This window comes from Parasteatoda tepidariorum, chromosome 2, assembly GCF_982258835.1.
Source record: "Parasteatoda tepidariorum strain Cologne lab strain chromosome 2, Ptep-v5.0, whole genome shotgun sequence".
In the NCBI taxonomy this organism is placed as follows: Eukaryota; Metazoa; Arthropoda; class Arachnida; order Araneae; family Theridiidae; genus Parasteatoda; species Parasteatoda tepidariorum.
Window position 1 is genome coordinate 125,565,145 of NC_141756.1, and position 23,783 is coordinate 125,588,927.

Genomic DNA, 23,783 nt, shown 5'->3' on the forward strand with positions numbered 1-23,783 from the left:
GCGATCGTTCAAACAGAAAACGATTAAGAAATTTTACTGGTTTCAATTTTACTTTAGACAGCGAAGAATTTCAAAATAAATTAAAAAATATTGAAAAAGAATTCACTCTTAACCAACTTATAACTCTTTCCAATATTCTAAATATTTCGTATGAAGGCAATGAAACCGAAATTGCAATAAACATGTTGACGTTATTAATGGATTTGAATAAACTGGCAGAGTTCGCCAACAGCGCCAACGCGTCTAGTTCAGAGTCGGACGACGACATAAGCAATCCTCAAAGTGAAACTGAACCTTTGATTAAAGAGAAGGAACACAATTTTCCAGTGCAGAGAAATGATGAAAATAAAAACAGTAATTCGTGTTTAAAAGATAAAAATAATTCCTGTAGAAATTTCGAATTTCAAAATGTTGCTATTAATTATTCTGATATCGAAAGTACTATTTCTAAGTATAATGCAGGATCGCATGAAAATATTGTTCATTGGATCGAACATTTCGAAAATATTTCAAAATTGTTTAATTTGTCAGATTTACAAAAATTTATTTTTGCCAAAAGATCTCTTGGTGGTAACGCCTCTTTATTTGTCAGGACTGTACCGGAAATAAATTCATGGCGAAAATTAAAAGAAGCTTTGATTGACGAATTTTCTTTTGAAATTAATTCTGCCAATTTGCATGATCTTTTAAGTAGACGAAAAATGAAGGATTGTGAATCGGCTCAAGAATATTATTTAAAGATGAAAGAGATCTGTAATTTCGGAAAAATAGACGATGCTGCTTTTATGCATTATGTAATTAAGGGGATTAACGATAAGCATGAAAACAAAATTGTTTTGTACGGCTGCAAAAATTTGTCCGAATTTAAAGAGAAACTTAAAGTTTATGAAATAATAAAAAGTGATTCCGCAAAGAGTAAAAATGCTTTCGATAAAATCAGAACAAAACATGACTTTGATAGTAAATATAATTCTTATGATAGAACAAAAGCAAAATATGATGATAGGTATAATGTAAGAAAAGATGTTTCAAATAGGAATAAAAATAAATATGAAAATAATAATGAAAAGATAAGGTATAATACTGATGTTGAAACTTATAATAATAAATTGTGTTACAATTGTGGTTCAAGAAATCATATTTCAAAATATTGCATACATAAAGATAAGGGTTTAAAGTGTTTTAAATGTGAAGCGTTTGGACACAAAGCTTCGCAATGTCCAAAATCAAATGCAAAAACGGAAGTTGCTACTTTAAATGTTAGCGTAGAGCCAAAGTTGTTTAAAATGGTAATAATTGATAACTTAACTGTGAAGTCTTTGATTGATACAGGAAGTCAAGCCACTTTAATCAAAAGATCAATTTTTAATAATTTAAACTCCAAAGAACTATTTCCATTTAATTCTACTCTAAACGGATTTGATAAATCAAAAGTGACTCCGTTAGGTTATTTTAAAGAAAGTATTAAAATTGATGATTTCAATTGTTTTTCTGAAATATGTGTTGTAGAAAATGATATGATGCCGTATGACGCTATTATAGGCCTTAATGTCTTAATGCACGGTGAAACAATAATCAATGAAAAGGGTATCACAATTAAAAATAAAATTCCGTGTTTTGATGAAGTAAACTATTTGTCTATTTTACCAATCGATCTTACTATATCTGTTGAAGTTGAAATTAACATAGATCCTTGTGTTCCTAATGTTTTAAAAAATAAGTTACAACAATTAGTTTTCGATTATGCACCAGATAAACTTAAGACAACTAATGCGGAAATGAACATTTTGGTTAAAAGTCAGGAACCGATATTTCACCAGCCACGTAGATTGCCGTTTTCTGAAAAGAAGACTGTTGAAGCTCAAGTCGTTGAATGGTTAAAACAAGGAATAGTGGAGCCTAGTTCTTCCGAATATTGTAGTCCCGTTAAAATAGTTAAGAAAAAAGACGGATCTCCTCGTATTTGCATAGATTATAGAAAATTAAATAAGATAATTGTCAAAGATAGATTTCCCCTCCCATTAATTGAAGACATTTTAGATAGACTACAAGACTCGAAAATTTTCAGTACAATTGATCTTAAGAACGGATTCCTACATGTCGATGTAAATAAAGATAGTAGAAAATACACTTCATTTGTGACACATGAAGGACAATATCAATTTCTTAAAGTTCCTTTTGGACTATGCAACTCTCCCGCTGTATTTCAAAGATACATAAACACCATTTTCCGAACTTTGATTAATGAGGGTATAGTTTTACCATATTTAGACGACATTATAATTCTGTCTTCCTCCCTTGAAGAAGGTATTGAACGACTTAATCGGGTTTTAAATATTGCTAGTGAATATGGACTTAATATTAATTTCAAGAAGTCCCATTTCTTAAAGAAGCGCATTGAATTTTTAGGTCATGTGATAGAGGATGGAAAAATATTCCCATCTACCTTGAAAACCAAAGCAGTTCTTAACTTTCCGGAGCCAACAAATTTGAAAAAAATTCATAGTTTTTTGGGATTGACCGGATAGTTCAGAAAATTTATTCCGAACTATTCTATAATAGCTAGACCGCTGAGTGACCTGCTAAGAAAAGATCATAAGTTTAAGTTTAGCATTGAAGAAAAGAAAGCGTTTAATCAATTAAAATCTTTGTTACTGTGGTGCCGATTCTGTAGTGCCAGTTCCAATCTATAGTACCAGTTCCTGTGCTGTAAGCTGATCTAGCTAGAGATCCAACCAGATTATGACAGATTATGTAAGCTGCAAGTTAGACCCCGTGCGAATTTCCCAAAGACACGAGAGACACGGGAGCGCGTAATGGAACTAACAAAAAAGGAGACGCTGATGAATTCCAGAAAGGGGCAGCAATGACGATTTTCTTTTAACTTTACGATGACGAACTCATTTATTTTGTGTTATTCCTGTGTTTGTTTATCGTCCATCTTTATGTAAATTTAGCGTTTAATATATGTTTTGTTAAAGTACAGTGCCTCTTATTTTCAAAGACGACCACTCATGCCGTCCCCACATATATATATATATATATATATACTATCTGTATTTAAAACCAATCTCGAGACGATCAAACTAAAAGTTAAGAATAAAAATTTTGTGCTTGCACTTATTACGCACAATTTATATTGCTATGCATGCAAGTGAAATACTGTGTCCTTTTAATTTTTTCTCGTTCAAGCGAATGAGTACAGTCATGAATCAAAAGGGCTAATAAATTAAAAAAAACATGGATTGATGATTAAATCGGCAAAAAATAAACCAAATGTCAAAAGTGATGATTAGATTGCCTGGTTAGAAAATTGTGAGTCGTTATTATACGGATTAAAAATATCACGTTTTTCGAAGCCCCGGGGAAAAGAATAACAATATCTGTTAAAAGAATAAACCTTTTAGATTTGCTGTAATGTTAGCAAAAATAAAGTCGCACATTTGAGTACAGAATACAAAACAGGATAAAAAAAATAAAAATATTAACTTGGATTTACAACAAAATTGACACTATAGTACATCAAAAGTACTCGCTTCGAAATTTGCGAGTAGTTATAATATCGTATTTAAAAGATTGGGATTTTAGGAAACATGTAGTAAACCAACAAGTATGAAAAACAACTTACATTAACTAAGAAAAGGTATCATAGAACTTTGAAAGTGATTATATTAATTCGAAAGTATTTTACGTTATTATTTTACTGCATTAAAAAATATTGCGATAAGTGATCGAAAAACTACATTGTAGATTAGACGCTTCTAAAACTTCGGTGCACTACATAAAAATATCAGCCTTTTATTTTCCAAAAAAAATAATTATAAATAAATCAAATTTATAAGTTTTTTATTGCGTTCTGGGGCTGTCGCGGGCAGCACATCACTAAACGATAGGGGTAAACTTCATGCGGCAGCTGGTGAGTCGCTTGTTTTGCAACCATATCATATGCAATCAATATTATTTTTGAACCCTCTTTCCCAAAAAAGTTTCCTTATTAATATTATTGTAATTAAATATTTTTGTAATTACCTACCCTGATCGATAATATCACGTGATAGCTCATAGCAAGCAAATTAAAAGTCTATAATATGAACATATTCTTTATAAAACTATATGGGTAAATTGAAAATAACTTTTTCGACATGTGTAGAAATGCTAAGAAAACACGTAATAACTTTCCTTACATTTAAAATGTATCTACGAGGATTCGATTTTAAAATTTATGTTTCGAAAGTAAATAAAGACACCAACACCAAATATTATTTTACTTACATCCACCAGTATATGAATAACCTGCAGTAATATTAATTACAATAATGAATATCACACTGCTTTTTTTTAAAACTGCAGAATTAGAACCAAGATATTCGGTACAGGGAATAATCAATTCTCTTGAAATACACCATTTTAACAGATAGTCGATTCTTAAACTGATACGGAAAAGTTTGTTCTTTTTGTAGTCTATTTATAGTCCATTTTGAAATCCTCGAAAATGAGGTTGAAGAGCGTTGTTTAATTCGGCAGACAAGTCTGGGGGCACCCCCGATCCCTTGTTGTAGACACTGTAATAAAAAGTACATTATTATTACCTCTTTATAACACATTTTTTACAATAATAGAATGATAACAAAGGCCTTCGCTTCTTGGTTTCGTGTGGTAGAGCTATTAAATAATAGCAACAATTTAATAATAAACTAAGAAAAATTGTATAAACTTCCAAAAGTCACAAAAATAAAAAATAAATAATATAAAAAAGAAAGAAAATCAAATTCTAACATTTAAGCAAAATTAATAAATCTATAAACAGAAATAAATAAACAAATAAAATAAATTATTTAAATGAAATAAAATAAAATAAATAAATGAAATAAAATAAATTAGAAAAACATTATAACTAAATTAAAAAATGAATAAAAAAAATTAGACTAATATTTTACTAAAATTAATTGCAATAATACAAAACTTAATACAATACAAATCAAAAAATTTACTTCAGGGTCTTGGCATTATACACTTCGTAAAAGTATATTGAATTAAAATAAGTTTTACGTAAGATAATGGTTTTGGGTTCTAATTTAAAAAATTAATAACTTGTAATTCGTCACAACTTTCTAAAAAGTCAAAATAGTGTAATTTACTTATTAATTTTTTATTGTTTTTATTTAACAGCTGGCAAGTTAAACAATTCCGTCAACAATTGATATCTGAAAAGTCGAATGAAACAATGAAATAAATCTTCCCTTGATTCAAAGTTAAATAGTTAAAAGGTCAATTATTTCGAACAACTTAACATCTTCGCCCTATTCGAAAATCTTGAAAATATATTTTTTATTCTTCGATCAAAAATCTAATTTAGATATGTTTTAAGATATACTTAAGGACATATTATGATAGAGTTTATATTATACTCCCATTAATTTTTTTAAATATTTCTTACTTAAAATTACGCAAGTTATATGATTATATGCAATTCTCATCACTGCTTTCCCGCCGTCTTAATAAAGTAAAGAAATAAATTTGATTTCCAATAATTTTAATAAGTTAAATTGTTTCTAGCAGTAAATTAATTCCTCCAAAATTATTTCAATTCTGGGGTTAAAAAATTAATTAAACATAAATGATAACACGATGAACATTAAGAAAACACGATGAACATTAATGAATGAACTCTTTACTGCGAAATAAGAACAATTTTTATTTAAAATTTATGGAGAAGAAAAACGTATATTGAAACTATTTTTTGAACATGATAATTACAGCTATAAAATAATTTAAAATTCATAAATGTATTCTATACTTTATTTGAGTATTAAGAAAAACCTGAAGTTAGAAAAAGAAAGAATTTTTGATATGACAATTCTAAAATTAGCAAAGTTTTGGAATTTTTTTTACAATTTTCCATTTATAGTACTTGCTGTTAAACAAAATAAGACCTACCGACCATTTTCCTGCTATAACAATACTTTGTGAGGTGTGCTAAAGTTTAAAAATAATATTACAAGATTCTCTAAAAAAAAATTCATCATTTTTTTTAAAAAAAGGCAACTTTCTTAAAGATAGCGGGCGAGAATAAGTTTGAACGTCAAAATAAAATTTTAACACATTAATTTTTTCTCCATTTAAAAAGAAAAGTAACATGTTGTATTTTTTTTTCGCATTGCGCATATATGCATTTATTTTTCATTATTCTAATAGGAAACAATAAAAAAGATAATAAATAATTTATAATCATTTCTTCGACTAAATAGTAATGCTTACTAAATAGTCAGCTGTTTCGCATCAAGTAATTCCAAAGCAGCAGAATGTATTTAATTCCTTAATAAGGTTTAATTTTCAACTAACTGGAGATAATTCTAAGCTTTCTTTTAATAAAAACTAAAAATTAAAAAATTAGTGGCTTTCTTCTCCATGTAACGCAAATGCAGGTTAGTTCAACCAAAAAGCCCTCCATTCGCAACCAAACATTTTTTGTTTCAAATCACTCCTGTTCTCCTCATTCACATCTGGCGAGTCTTGAAAATGGGTGCCTATACGAGGGTTGCTATTTATATTTCTGGCCTTGGCAACAGTAAGTGTTGCTAGGCGACCGCAGACGATTTTAATCGAAAGTTTGATACTTTTAAACATAAATTCAGCAGACGATTTACCATTATAGCTTCATTTGTGTTGTTGACAGTAAATTGAAAAGTTCTTCTCTTTCAAAAAATGGAATTGAATCGTGAACATTTTCGCGCCAGTATTTTTCATAACTTTCGACGTGGATTGTCAAGACAAGAGTGCTTCGATGAACTTAATTCTTTATTCAGCGATAAAGCTCCATCCTACAGCACTGTAAGAAATTGGTATAACGAATTTAATCGTGGTCGATGTTCGATCCAGGACGAATCCCGTGCAGGTCGTCCAAAATTCGTTGTTGTGCTAGAAAAGATCGATGCTGTGCGTGAACTGATAAAGCAAGATCGTCATGTGACATACCGTGAGATAGAGGCGTCTTTGGACATCAGTATGACTAGCATCAATAAAATATTGCATGAACATTTGAGCGTAAAAAAAATTTGTTCGCGTTGGATCCCGCATAATCTGACAAACGCTCAAAAAAAGGCTCGCATCGATTGGAGCAAGGAAATGTTGGAAAAATACGTTCAAGGTACATCAAAGGCTGTGTATAACATCTACACAGGTGACGAATCATGGATCTGTGCATATGAGCCGGAAACAAAACAGCAATCAACTGTATGGGTCTTCCAAGACGAGGCAAAACCAACAAAAGTTGTTCGAGGAAGAAGCACATCGAAACAAATGATTGCCTGTTTCTTCGGCATTAACGGCCATGTGGCAACAGTGGCGTTAGAGCAACGCAGGACATTCAATTCTGAGTGGTACACGACCATTTGTTTGCCACAAGTCATCGGAGAAATTCGAAAAAAGCAGAAGAACAGGCAAATCATTCTTCATCATGACAATGCGAGCTCTCACACATCGGCTCAAACAAAGGCATTTCTGACGAATCGAAAGATCGAACTGATGGGTCATCCGCCATACAGCCCTGATTTGGCACCCAATGACTTCTTCTTATTCCCACACATCAAAAATAAATTACATGGACAACGATTTTCGATCCCCGAAGAAGCGGTTGATGTATTCAAAACGCATGTTTTGGAGTTACCTCAATCGGACTGGAAAAAGTGCTTTGAAAATTGGTTCAAACGCATGCAAAAGTGTATTGATCGTCATGGAGAATATTTTGAAGAACAATAAAACCAATTTCTATCCTACATTTTTGTTTTTTCATTATTAGGCCAGAAATATAAATATCAACCCTCGTATTTGAGAACGTTAAACATTTGCTTTAAGCACTGGCAATCTCAGAACTTGCTTAACGTAAATGACTAGTGACGTGAATTTTCGAGGTCCCAAAACATTTCGACTTTTATTGACATCTTCATATTTTTTTGAAGTTAAATGTCATTTTTCATTTGTCCACTTTAGAGTCTTGGTATTATTCATTTAGTAACAAAGTATATTGAATTGAAATGAATTTACACGTAAGTTTTACGTAAGATAATGGTTTTGGCTCTTAATTTGAAAAAAATAATAACTTATAATTCGTCGAGTCCCTGTGCCGTCGAGCGAATCGAGATAATTTTTCATGGTTTTCCTCTCCATGTAACGTGAATGCAGCTTAGTTCCACCAAAAAGCCCTCCACTAAAGCGAAATTTAGCCCGATACTTCATCCAGGAGTTCCCTTGTCTTCTGGATTGGATTCAAGTGAGAAATATATTGTAAAGTTAATACATTTTATCTGAAATGCGTGTTTTAGTTAGAATAGTTAGAATAAAAAGTAATAATAATAATAAAAAAACAATAATTGTTTTAACTTTTCAAATAAGAAGCTCAGTGCTGTAGGGAAGTGTAAGAGTCCAAAAGCGAGAGTAACATCTCGAAATTTGCATACATTGACCACAGTGCTGACGAATCCCATTTCCGTCGGGCTAAACAATGGGGGGGGGGAGTTTTCATGGTTTTCCTCTCCATGTAACACAAATGCAGGTTAGCTCCATCAAAAAGTCCTCCACAAAGGCATGTTTCTCCCAATACTCGATCCAGACGTTCCCCTGTCTTCTGGATTTGGTTCAAAATTTCAAACGGAGTTGAACATTAGTAGTCGTAAACCCAAATATTGGGTTCGCTGATAAGCGACGGTTATAAAATATAATAATAAAAAAACGAATGTTTGATTTAAAGAAAAACTTAAATTTAATTACTAAAACAATTGATTAGGATATTATTGAAAATATAATCTACTTGATTGCGTAGAGAATAAGATTTTGAAAAATGCGAAAAATATAATTTGATAGTTTGCAGAATATCTAACTACGAAAACACGCAATTATGAGACTAAGTTTCATAAATATAGGGGTACACACCTTGCGGCACAAGCTTCCTGAGCAGCAACCGTAAGTAGTTTTAAAAAAATGAAATAAAACTCAATTTTTTTTATTTTGAAAAATAAAAAAAGTCTGAGATTGCTCGTTTAAGTTTTTGACACACCCAATCTCTACCAATGTAGGTTTTCGATTGTTTTTTCGATGGTTAACACTACGGATTTACGCATAGTCTTGAAAATATCATATTTTTAACACGACATTATTAGAATACACGAACGAATTTTGAATTCTAGTTATCACTTACGTCATTCGCCATATGTGCCGAATTTATCATAAATTCAATGCTATCCATTTTCACGTAGTTTCTGAAATTACGATTTTTTTAAAGATATTTTACGTCTTGAAAGTTTGGAATGGGGCATTTACATAAATTCGTTTTTGACGAGCTTTATTTGCGCAAACTTTATCGCAAATTTAAATGACTATTGCTACGCATTTCCACGAGATATTTAAAATTTTGATATCTTTAGAGCAGGGGTTTCTAACTTACATGTGGCCGGGGGGCGCAATCAAAATCACCAGTCAAACATCGGGCCACAACTTAATCAAAATTTTATACAGGACTCTTTTATGGTTGAAGGTACAGTGAATATTACAGTCAGATTTTTATCAAAGTTTTTTTAACATTAAAAAGCAAAATAACAAGCATTACAAATACTTGTTACGTATACTAGCATTACGAATACTTGTAACGTATCATTTTGAATCTTATCTTAATCAGAAACTTAGTGACAAGATTTTTTTTCTTTTAAATTTTATTCTGTGATAAATTAAAAAATTTTCGACTTATTAGGAATTATGGCAACAACAAAAAATTCTCGATCATATGAAATTAAATTTTTTTCCTTTTCCGCTCATGCGATATTCAATTCAGGGAAGTTAAATAAAATTTGATATTCATTCCCTCTTTTATGCGTTTTAAAATTTACAAATGTAAGTAATTTCATCCAAAATAAATGGTTTCAAAAAGCTAAATGGGAGAATTTCTTCGAGAAAATTTCTGGTACGCACATGCTAAATTACCTTCACAAAATACAAAAAAAAAAACGAAATAAAAAAGAGCAACATACACGATTATTTTTGTGTTTAAATAAATATTTTCTTGGATGCAAAACCTGAGAAATAATTTTTTTTGCACCGTTGGTACGTTAAATTTCACAGAAACGAAGAAATTAGGTTTTTTTAAACGGAAGAAAAGTATTTTAAACCCATATAGATTTTTTACAAAAATTGTCCGCTGAGAACGACAACTAATATATTTTAGTTCGCGGGCCACAAAAAATGGCTTAGCGGGCCGCCAGTTGGAAACCACTGTTTTAGAGCGATATTATTACAAATCGTTCATTTAGATAATCAATTATGACGTGGTTTATTTGTGCCGATTTTGTCGCAAATCAAGTTATTTATAGTCACATGATTTAAAAATCATATATCGCTATTCGTACTTACGCGTTTTAAGAATCATACGTTTTGATTCTTCTCGCAATTTAAAAATCACACATCGTGATTCGCTAAAAATCACGTTCCCTATTGACATTAACGAGATTTAAAAATCATCCATCACGATTCGTATTCATGAGATTTAAAATCGCATATCCCGATTTGTATTTTGGCGTTTAAAAAATCATTCGCTGTTGCACTTCTCGAAATTCAAAAATCATACATCACGATTCGCATTCACACGATTTAAATACCACATTGCGATTCATATTCACGCATTTTAAAAATCAGACCTTGTGAGTCTTCTTGCAATTTAAAATATCAATTTCGATTCGTATTCACGCGATTTAAAAATCACGACATCGTCCTTCTTATTTAAGGGATTTAAAACTCAGGAAAGGAAGAGCACCATTTGGGACAAATTTCCAAAACTGATAAAGTTATCTGTCCAAGTTTAATACAGCAGAGAACAATAGCTTCTGTAAAAAGACTGTTTTCCAGAATGAATTGGGTATGTTCAAAATTGGGGAGCAGTCTTTAAACAAAATCATTAAATTTTCACTTAATTGCCCAAAAAAGCTATCAGACAATTACATAGGAAATATAAAAACAAAAAACATTTTATTCACTTTAAAGAGATTTTAAAATGGTTAAAGCATTAAATGAAATTCTTACCAGAACCATTTAAGAAAAATGATGTAACACGCAAAACCTACAATTCCCCTTCATAGATATAAAGACTGCAGTTAATCCTGTAAAATGCAAAGAAAAAAAAAAGATGAAATACTCAAAATTTCAAATAACACATCAAAATAAAAATTTACTCAGGACACTGATATACAACATATTGAATATGTCACAAGTGACTAACTGTAAAAAAATAATAGCTGAAAATAGCTGACTAAATTGTATCCTCTGATAATAAAAGTAGAACACAGGTTGGAAAAAAAAACTTTAAAGAAGTAGAGACTGAATGTTTGATAAAGGCAGACATTAACACATTATTTTTTTCTATTGAGGATCATAAATGAAAACAAATTGGGGATCGCAATTATTATTTAACCAGGGGGGGGGGACGAAAACACTATCGAAATCTGACATATCACAGCACAGGAAGGTGTATATAATAAATAACAAGGCAAGTTTGATTGCGTGTGGAAATAAATATAAGTAGAAAGATTGTTGAAAACATGTTAAAGTTTCGACGTCCAATTAAATCTGTTTTGATGATTACTACATTCCTCTTATTCATTATTTTTTCTCTTGAATATTAATTTAGGACTCCTCATGTGTATACTTTTTATTTTCATTTCTTTAAAAGGATTTAAAAAAATACATATTAAGAGCAGACTTTTCGGAACACTCTGCATAAGACAGGATTCTTTATAAACCTCAAATGCTTTTTTTGCTTCTTTTGCCATTTATCTTGTTATTATATTTTAATCCTTAGCAATTTCGACGTCATTTTTCGAGTTTGAAATTTTGCATTTGAGTAATCACTGATTTTTTGTGCACCGACTTCGAAGTCTAAAAAAGAAAGCTTAGAAATTATATTCTTTATTCATCGTTATAGTGACCCTCCAGGCAGAATTTTTGTCTGCGACAAACCTCAACATCTTTCTACAAGATATTTTTAATAGTAACAAATACATACATTACCTATTTAAACTAACAGACGAGCTTCGTGTTTACAACAACGCCTGTACGCACAGAGAAAAACTGAATGTCAACCGTAATTATATTTCTAATCATTATTTTTAAATGATTTAATATTTAATTGAAAATGTGATATTATTTTTCATGTACACATAAAAATATTTCATATTTTAATATTATGGACAATATTTTCACATTTTGAAAGAGTAAAAAAAAAACGCATGAGCTTATTTCGAGTGAAATGGACCAATGAATGTCGACATATCACAGATTTTACGAGAAAATTTTTTTCTTTTAGAACAGTTCTTTATAAAAACAGCTGAAGAAAATTATTTCAATGTTTTGAGACCAAAACTATGTTCAGAGATCTACTTTGAAATATGACTCAATGGGAGATTTCGCAAATTTAAATTAGGTTCCGAACGTTCTCGTACGAAAGGTTTTAAGTGCGAAAGCGCCAGTTTCGGTGAAATGCGCATGCAGAAAAATATTATACAATATAAAATTATATTTATATTTTATTATATAAAATTTTAAGGAAATCGAATGTTTAAGATAATTCATAAAATTCTTCAATCACCTAACTACTCAGTTAATGAAAAAAAAAACTCGTATAAATTACTTGATTTTTGAGATCAAAATGTGTTTTTAAATCCTAAATGTGATGCAATTAGCATTTACATTTTTTAAAGTAAGTTCTCTTTTAGTTAATAACATGAGTCCGAAAAGAATTATTTACGGTTTAAGGTAAAACATTAAACATAGCTTATATGATGATATTGACTATTTGTTTATTTATTGACAATTTGGCTTAATGAATAATAACATAATCGGATAAAAATTTTCAACCTTTCACTAATTATCTAAACTAAATTTAATAGAATTAGTGAATATAATTAACTTAATGTGATCATAGATAAAATGAATCATAGAAATCATAGAAAAAATCATAGAAATCATAGAAAAAAAAAAGCAAAACAAAGAAAAATGTTAGAAAAAAATAAGCATTATTACCTCGACAGCAAGTAAGCTTCCAGTGTCCGGAAGGCGGACAGGTCCTAGATTAAGAAATTCATTGCAACTACACTCTGCAGATGAATTTCTAAATCGTTAATACGGCCCCGGCAATACAAGCACATAGATCAAGTAATTCTTTTACCGCTAGCGATACAGAATTACTCAATCATATTCCGGACTTCATGGAAGACATACCCCATCATCAACCAGTTCATCACTTGAACTGGTTGGGGCATAATAACTAGAAAAATCATAGAAAAGGAGAAAAAAAAAACAAAGAAAAATGTTAGAAAAAAGTAAGCATTATTACCTCGACAGCAAGTAAGCTTCCAGTGTCCGGAAGGCGGACAGGTCCTAGATTAAGAAATTCATTGCAACTACACTCTGCAGATGAATTTCTAAATCGTTAATACGGCCCCGGCAATACAAGCACATAGATCAAGTAATTCTTTTACCGCTAGCGATACAGAATTACTCAATCATATTCCGGACTTCATGGAAGACATACCCCATCATCAACCAGTTCATCACTCGAACTGGTTGGGGCATAATTACTAGAAAAATCATAGAAAAGAAGAAAAAAAAAACAAAGAAAAATGTTAGAAAAAAGTAAGCATTATTACCTCGACAGCAAGTAAGCTTCCAGTGTCCGGAAGGCGGACAGGTCCTAGATTAAGAAATTCATTGCAACTACACTCTGCAGATGAATTTCTAAATCGTTAATACGGCCCCGGCAATACAAGCACATAGATCAAGTAATTCTTTTACCGCTAGCGATACAGAATTACTCAATCATATTCCGGACTTCATGGAAGACATACCCCATCATCAACCAGTTCATCACTCGAACTGGTTGGGGCATAATAACTAGAAAAATCATAGAAAAGGAGAAAAAAAAAACAAAGAAAAATGTTAGAAAAAAGTAAGCATTATTACCTCGACAGCAAGTAAGCTTCCAGTGTCCGGAAGGCGGACAGGTCCTAGATTAAGAAATTCATTGCAACTACACTCTGCAGATGAATTTCTAAATCGTTAATACGGCCCCGGCAATACAAGCACATAGATCAAGTAATTCTTTTACCGCTAGCGATACAGAATTACTCAATCATATTCCGGACTTCATGGAAGACATACCCCATCATCAACCAGTTCATCACTTGAACTGGTTGGGGCATAATTACTAGAAAAATCATAGAAAAGAAGAAAAAAAAACAAAGAAAAATGTTAGAAAAAAGTAAGCATTATTACCTCGACAGCAAGTAAGCTTCCAGTGTCCGGAAGGCGGACAGGTCCTAGATTAAGAAATTCATTGCAACTACACTCTGCAGATGAATTTCTAAATCGTTAATACGGCCCCGGCAATACAAGCACATAGATCAAGTAATTCTTTTACCGCTAGCGATACAGAATTACTCAATCATATTCCGGACTTCATGGAAGACATACCCCATCATCAACCAGTTCATCACTCGAACTGGTTGGGGCATAATGACTCAAAAGAAAATGAAAAGATATCGAACTGGCAGGAACATAATCGTTTATAAAAATATTAGTAGAAAAAAAGAAAAACAGAGGAGAATAGTTATTAAAAAAATATTTACTATCACGATAGCAGCCGTGCTGATAACGACACATAATTTCTGAATCATAATCAGGACATAATATAATTTATATCGAGAGTATTATTAATTAATTTAGATTGACCTTCTGATCAAGAGAAATAATGATAAAGTTATTGTATGTAAATTCGTTTCCATATTCAAAATTTAAATACTTAAAAAAATATGAATTAAAGCAATATAAGACTTACTAATATTCTATAAGCTGCGTGCAAAATAATTTGATAGTTAATAAACCTTTCGATACTATATCCACCTTCCCTATTTCGTTTTGTTTATTTAAATGCCAATTCTTCAAAACTTAATAAACACATGTCTTGGTATATAAATAATAAATCAATTCTGTGAAGAAAAATGCAGAATAGTGTTTTTTTAATGTTGCATGCTCTAAACTAATTTACTATTTAACTGAGAAATAAAGGCTTTGTTTTTCCAAATTTATAAAAGCATTCTCTTTTTTCTCTTTTTGTTTTTATTGTGCTTATATACAATTATATTTATAAATGAAGTAAAATAAATATCATATATATATATATATATATACATAAATGAGAGAAAGAGAATTGAAATCAAGCAATAAAATCGGTACTTATCATTTTTTTTTCATCAAAATTCTTCGAGCTTAAGCTCCGATTTCCTTAGTTTCATGACCTTGAAAGAGAAATTGGATAATATTAATATCAATATTTCACACATCAAAATAGCAAGCATATAATCTATAGGAGATAGCAATCAGCTAGCGGCACGAAGGGACTGTATATATGCTGTTTAACCGAGCGGTTGTGAAAAAATCAAAAACGTTCAATGTTACTTACTAAATTAGAAATACAGTATCTATTTCTTTTGTTTTTTTATTTCTGTGTAGAATATGAAAAAAGTAATTAAATTGATTTGAACTATTCTTATTATAATGTTACAGTTCTTCGGATAAGTTTTATGGCCCAAATAGTAAAAAATAAAAAATAATAATAAAAAAACGTTAAAAAAAATTCATCAATATCAAGAAAGAATTTTTCTAAGAAGGGATTAACTGAGCTGGAGATTTGGAATTAAATGTAATTCTTATCAGGGGTCTGTCCAGACATATTGTGAAAGGTCCGTGCTCGTAAAATTGTGAAAAAATTACTCGTAATTTGTGAATATAAAATAAACGTTAAGTCACACATTCTTTCAACCTGGGTTCGCTTTTGTGAATTTGTGCAAATAGGATCCGTTATTGCAAAACTTTTTCAAGGTGTTTTTAAATTATAAAGACACACAAGATTATGCTCAACACTGTAAATATATAACTAAAAAAATTAAATTTTATAAAATAAACAGCAATTACAGCTACTGATTTAGCGATGCAACATATAAAACAATAATGAAGATAAACAAATTTGTGAAGGGTCCGATTAAAAGAAATTATTTTGTGAAGGGTCCGTAATTTCTTCTAAACAGACCCCTGCTTATGAATCACAAAAATATTGTTTGCTGAAACCGGGGTTTGCTCTTTAAAAGCGAACTAAGTTCCAATTGGGTCTACCGACCAAGTATTTTTGCTTTCTTCGTTAAATCCGGCTCCTCATTAAATCTGGGTTCATTGTGAACGATTTCGACTCTACTAGAGGGAAGCGGTTAAATACTGTGCATTCGTACTATGACTGACAAAGAGTAAGGAGAGAAAAAAATTACATTTTATGAAATAATAAATCCATTGTGTAAAGTATAAAAAATTTACCACAGATAGAATTTTTTAAACAATCAATAAATACAGTAAAATTTAGATTTAATCTCTACCTTTGCGAGTTTAAATACTTCGGATTTTCTAATGAAAAGAGGCATTTAAAGACAAGTTAAAAAGTGAATCAGTTTGTACAAAAGCCAACTTCTTTCATTAAGTTCAGTAAAGAAAAATATTTTTGATTTATTAAAATCTAATAAATGACGAGAGGTGTGAAAAATAAATATTGACAAGTAAATATGATTTTAAATATACGAGTATATCTGGTAGCCCTTTCATTTTTCTCAACTTTATACGTTTTTGTATAAAAGTCGACTAACATGCTAATCAGTTTCCTTTTAAGCAGTCTAATTAGCTGGCTTCGTAACTTTTTTTTAAAAAAAAAACATAAAACAGTCAATATAAGCCCAATAAATTCTAAATTGGCAAACTAAAGTGACCAAAAAATATTATATTGAAATTAATTATTAAAAGCAGAGAGTTGAATCACAAGCGAAAAAGACTGGATAAAAAATAACAAAACCAGTTTGATAGCCTGATAATAACTTTCCAATGATCGCAGTTGAACTCCTTTTTTCACCGGCAACTAAACAAGTTTTTATTCTTTGTCCCTCTTTCTCTAGATTTCTTAAATTTCAATAACTTTTTTTTGTAAAACTTTTAATTAATTTTTTTTTCAATGTTTCACTATTAATTTTCAAACCTTAATGCTCATACTGTTTTCACTTAAGTTTTGAGGGTTCTGAGAAACGGCGATCAATAATATATATCCTGTATATTTGATTTCCTTTTGTGGCAGTTGGGTAACGACCTGATATTTTGAAACTTGTATTTCATCATAATTGCGAGCATTACACATTCTTTGTATTTTAATTTTTATTTAAAATTACTTTAGTACTTTTTTGTTCACAAAAAATTTAATCGTGACATAAACAGACCAGTGAAAATATAAAGAGATTATTACTCACTATATAGCGCCTAATTTTCGTAGTCTCTATCCTTGTATCAAATTGTACAAAATTTGGAGGCATAAAAATGCTGATAGCGGTTGTTTTATTTTATAATCGTAGTTGAACAGCAGACCAAATTCTGTGTTTATGAAACTAACGTTCAACACCATAGATTTGTAACTTTGAATCCAAACCAAAAGACAAGGAAACTCCTGGATTGAGAGAAATTTGCTTTTGTGGACATTTTGATAGAACTAACACGCATTTGCGTTACATGAGGAGAAAAACCCCCGAAAACCTTCCACAGTTAAGCTGACGGCGAAGAATCTCTATCCCATGATTCGTTTAACACTGAGGATATTTTACTCCAGCACTCTAGTCGTTGCGAAATTTATTTCGACCCGCCATCGCTGCGATTCGAACCCAGGTTACCTTACTGGGAGGCAAGTGCTTTTTCCCCTGAACCCCAGAGATCAATAATCAGAAGTACAATAACACAGAAATATATTCAGTTAACCTTAACAAAATTCATATTAACTCAATTTTAAGCAGTATATACTACTTCATTTTATATTGGTATATAACATTCATAAAACTATGCATAAATTTACTATTGAATAAAAACATAATATTTAGATAAACGATATAGAAGATATCCTAACCTAATCCTATACCTATATATAGATTTAGGATTTAAATATATCTAAATAAAAAAATTAAACAACACTGAAATTTGATATTTATGTAAAATGATGAAATAAGATTGACTTCTAGAAATCAATGCTTTAATTTTTGGGAAAAATTAGTACTAGAATTCTTTATAATTTTGTATTTGAAGCACTAAAAATATCTGTTCAGAGCATTTCAGATTTTGGTTTATGTTTTCTTGCTTTTTTGATAAGGAGTGAAGATAAAATTTCAAAATAGTCCGTTAAAAGAGGATAAATAAAAGTTCTTGGCTTTTTTTAAATTTTATATTTCTATAAAATCCTTTACACTTCATTTTCATTGTCTTTACATTTGTTAGAAGAGTAAAAAAAAAAGATTAGTAAATGAGTTCGGGAGAACAGAATTTCATAATTCTAGGTAGTTATGAGGAAAAAACTTATGTTTAGCAAATTAGTATGGAAATTATCAAAATCCGTAATTTTTTTTTTACTCAACTTCAGACCGTAATTTTGATGATGACATCGTAATAACTACGGATAAATCAAAATTGTTTGCTATACTATACATAAGAAATGTTAATGCAGTTTTAGATTTTGACATAGAAATATTGACAGTTTATTAAAAAAAAAAACTTTTTTTTGTTTTACATTTTCTTTTTTTTTTCTACTGTAATCTAAAAGAGCATTCAATAAAATTAAAGAAAAATTTTGAAGCAATTTAAAATTTGGAAGAAAAAAAATCATTAAAAACTCCACATGCTATGCGTATTTTAAGTAGTTCTTTTATGCTGCGCATAAGCAGAGAAATATTTAAAAAAAATCATACTATTTACTTTTATCATATTTGTCAAATATATAAATAAAAAAGTACGATTCCAAAATCATAAAAATGTTATAAGTTTGAAGCACTTTTCTAAGTAGTTTGTGCACTTTTTAAAAGAAAACTCAAAACTAGCAGCGGTTTTCTACAAATGTCAATTTTGTAGTATTGCAAATATCATAATTCAAATCCATACAAAATGAAATTTGCGGAAAACTTTTTAGCGTTTTGAGTCTTTTTTTTAATCGAAATAAATACAAAAGTTACTTAGTTAAGTGCTTAAAACTTTTACATTTTAACAACGTAAAAGTCAGACTTTTTTTCATTAGTTACCAATTACAATTCACTACAAAATTATAATAATTAAATTTCTGTGCATGCGCAGTATAAAAGAGCTTCTTTAAATACTCATATCATGCACAGTTTATTTTTTTTCAAATTTTAAAACAATAATTTAGTAATTAATTTTAAATTGTTCCTAAATCTAATCGAATCTTATTAAATTCGGGTTCAATGATCCCAAACGATGTTGTAGTTCATTTACGTCGCACTTGAGATGCACAATGGGCTATTGGCGACTGTTTGGGAAACATCCCTGAGGATGATAATCTGCAGAGGGAATGGCACCCCCGCTTCGGTAGCCCGACGACCCGAAGTCGAGCACTTTACCGTAGAACAGTTAAACGAGGACCAATACCGCACACCCTCGGTCCCTATGCAGACTAATCCAAGTGGTCACCCACCCGTATATTGAATGCAGCCAGTGATGCTTAACTTCGGTGATCGGCAGGGAACAGTGTCTTAACATTCAGTCCGCTACGGGACTGATCCCAAACGAATGGGACGTTAAATTTGCACACAAAAATAAAAGAGGTTTAACATTCGGTACTTTTTAACATTAAAAAGACTGAAACTTAGTATACATACCTATATTGCCCAAAAGCAATCAAAATGACTGGATTGCAAAAGAATAAATAATGTGTAAAGAAATTTGCTTAAAATTAATTTTTAATATTTTTTTATATTATTTACAGTTATATAACAAGTTATTATAAGTAAATATTAACAATAAAAAAATTATATGTTGTACAAAATTCTAAGAAATTGTGTCATTATATAAAACATTGTTTTTCTAATTGAAATTAAAAAGCAGTCAAAATGACTTCCTTAGGCAATCTAGTGTTAACCGTAAGTTTTTTTTTTCTTATATGATTCCGATGCATTACTTTGATAACAGTTTGTGAGTATACAGAATAATACATAAAACATGCACAATGTAACATTTGACCATAATAGTTCAACTTTAAAAAAATCTTTTTTTCTCTCCAAAATTAAATATTTTTTAAACGTATTTTTTCCCTAAATTGCATTATTAAATACTATCAAGTACTGAAAGTCCTTAAAATTATTACTTTTTCAAAAAAAAAAATTTTTTTTTTGATTTTAAAGACAATAACTAAAAGTTAACTGTGTGGTCTAACAGCTAACGACTTCAAAAAAATTTTATAATATTTTTTAAACTCTTAGTATGTCCTTTAATGTCATGTTTGAGACTCAGATAAGAAAAATAAAATATTCGCATATGATCAATCAAAGGTTTTATCACGAAAATTATGAATTAAATCAACTGAGAAAAGACATAAGTATTTTTTAATACATGTATTTTTGTTTATTTTTATCTGCGAGATTTATTTTCGATTTTTCCTTTTTGTTTATGGAGTATTCATGCATGGTAAGAACTTTAAATAAGTAGGAAATAGTAAGTTTTGAATTAATGTAACATTTAAAATAAATTAGAATTTCCTCCAGTTAATTCCAATTGATTTTTTTATTTAGGTAAATAATTAAAAACGTTAATTTTGTTTTCTCAACAAATTTCTATCATATCGCTTTCAAAAAAACAAAAAAAAAAAATAGATTTTGAAATTTTATATTTACTAAAGTATGCTTATTTTAAATTAAGAGGCATTACTTAATAATAATTTAAATGTTTTTATAAGAAAAAAAAAGTAAATTATTAATTTTTATTACTATTTCTATAATAAGCCAACAAAATTTTTATTAGTGTGTTAAATGAAGCTGAAAAATAATGTATTACATTCTTAAAATTCTCAACTTGATCATTTTAATTAATTAACTAAAAACAATACCCGAAATAACATCTATACAGTCTCTGTTATTAAACCGAACACATATCTTTAAATCACATTTGTCATGCCTTTATTTATTAGTAAAAAAAATATTATCTGAACACATTAATTTTAAATATTGAATAAAAAATACAATTCAAAAATATTTCGAACGTAAAGAGAGCTCCTGTCTGAAGGAACTGTTTGGTGAAATTGTTTGAAGGAACTGTTTTAATATAAATATAAGTAAAAGGAAATTAATTAGCAAACAAAATGTATCTTGAATAAAAAGTATATTAAAATTCTTTATTACCTCTATCACAAAAACAATTGCCAATCACGAAAAGTCACCATCGCTTAAACAGGGCACTTACCATTCTATAAATTGTTGCCCTGATGGAAATGAATTCATTTTCTCCTTCTTACTTATTGATAGCCAATCAAATAGCAGAACGGCTCAAAGAAACTTTGCATATGCCCAACTCTTCTACTCTTTTTAGGGTTGCTTTAAGTTCATTTCTTACAGATGAAAGACGGCAGATCGCCAAGTCAATGGCGGGAAAGAGAATCGAAATTTTCAACAATACATGACATTTTTAATTGAATTATTAAAATCCTCTTTCTTTTTAAAATGAATGATATTAATTTATTGTTACACATGCATATGCAGGTTTGTGAGCTCATTACGAAATGCAACTTTTATTGTAGAAAAGTAGTTGTTTTTAAGTGGAAAAGTAATATTGTGCAAAATTCTAATTTGCCTCATTTCTTTCCATTTATTCTCCAGACGTTTAAAAGCGGGGAAATAGTGATAACTGAATTACAAGTGTACGTTTATGCAGTATGGTGAGATGGGGGGGGGGGGATTGTGACAAAGGAGAGTCAGAGCCTGACTAAGGCAAGGGCATACAGGGCAGTTGCCCCAGGCGCCACATCAGAGGGGGTCCCCGAAACGAATTGAGAGTTTATTTTAGATTTCTTTCTTAATTAAACATTTTTTTAAAACAAAATATCAGTACTGTGTAAAATCCGTCAGTTTTATGTTAGCTTCTTCATTAATCTATCATATGAACATAAAAAAATCTATCTTTCGTAAATCTATGGCTTTCAAGGACGTAATTCAGATAAATTTTCGCAATTACGATGGATAAATTTGGCCAATCAAAAGCTTGTATTTTTACGTATCTCAAAATGCGATATGTTTGCAAAAATACGGGCTTTCGATTGACTTAATTGAGCCATCGTAATAACGAAAATTTAGCTGAATCCGTCCTAATGTCAGCAAGGATATGAATTTTTCGAAGCTAGATGACAATCAGAAAACTGCATTCGGCAATGATGGACATGGAATTGTCAATCAATGAATAAAATGAACAGAACGATATTTCGTCTGACCATTGAACAGGGGGGGAGGGGGGGGACTTTATAGCTATTTTAGGTTCCAGTCAATTTTCTTATTATGTTATCTATAATGAGGTGAAAAATTTAGATACCTCCATAAAGTTCGGTTCTTCATAACTAAAAAAGTGAAGCAGACGGGGGCCCCCAAAAAAGTTTTTACCCCGGGCCCCAAATAGGCTAAGTCGGGACTTGCTTATGGATTCAGGGACAAATTTTTTTGAGGGCTAAAAACAGAAGGAGTCACAAAGTTTAAAAGACCCTTTTTTCAAAACTTAAGTTCACGCAGCTTATAAATGAATTTTCCGCAATTTTTTTGTCATAAAAGTTATTTTAAAACACAAAACACTATATTTTTGCAAGGAAGTTGCAAATAGCTCTCAGCAGTTCCGAACCTTGGGACTGTTATCCCTGTCTAAGCCTTCACTGTAAAAATTCTCGGATCAAACCAAGGTAAAAAGCAAGGGTGCCGGTATATTTTAAAAACGAATCTCCACTGAGGAAGAAACATAAAAACCTGTTTGATTGTTCCTTGAAGTTCGCGGGTGTTTTAAATAATTACCTTTAAACTACATTCGACAATGAGAAAAAAGTATGGTCAAAACTTTCAGAATATGGTAAAATTTACCATGTTCCTGACTCTATGTTAACACCATAAAGCTCAATAATTTTTACAGAAGCTAAGAATGATTTTGGCAATTTACAATAAAATATGGTTTTACAATGTATGCTAAAATAAGATAACTGTGGTAAAGTTAGATCATTTTATCACGATACTTAGAGAATGCCATAAAAACCGTTTATTCGGTTAAATTTACTTTTCAGTTCTGCATATTTTTCTAAATGTGTAGTAGCAAAATCTTTAATTTTAAAAACCAGAATTTCCGGTAAATCATTACCATATGAACGGAAAAATTACCACCAACTGAAAGGTTTAAATGCCTAATATTTTGGTTTTTATTACCAGAATAAAGATTTTCTCTTACTAGAAATGTCATTACTAAATTACTTAATTTGCATAACATTACTTAATTTGATAAAAAAAAAATTTCTCCTCTTGTTTTTTCGAGCCGACCGGCCTGTGTAGAGGGCAGGGAACTGTCCTTGCATCCGAAAGGTTCTGGGTTCGAATCCCGAGCAAGGCATGGATGTTCTTTCCTTCTCTCTGAACTATCTGTTCTCACTGAGGGAGCGACGTTGGCCCACATAATATGGTGACCCTGAAAGAGAGACCAACAGAATCGCCTTGTATATGCCTGAATTGACGAATGTTAGTACAGGTGGGCATTGGAAAAGAAAAAAAAATGTTTTTTTTCTTCCGGTAATGGAAACAAGTTTTGATTTATTCAAACCCACCTACACGATCGTGATCGATAGTGTGTTTGATTTCCCTTTATTCACTGAAATGTTATTT

At 30.4% G+C, this 23,783-nt stretch overlaps 1 long non-coding RNA gene across 1 annotated transcript; it reads right to left on the minus strand.

Moving 5' to 3' along the window:
• Positions 1-4,251: 4,251 nt before the first annotated feature.
• LOC147816176 (uncharacterized) lies at positions 4,252-12,227 on the minus strand. Its single transcript, XR_015431817.1, has 2 exons — positions 11,065-12,227; positions 4,252-4,562 (listed from the first exon to the last, which is right to left on the minus strand). It is a non-coding gene; the product is annotated as an uncharacterized LOC147816176 (long non-coding RNA).
• Positions 12,228-23,783: the final 11,556 nt, after the last annotated feature.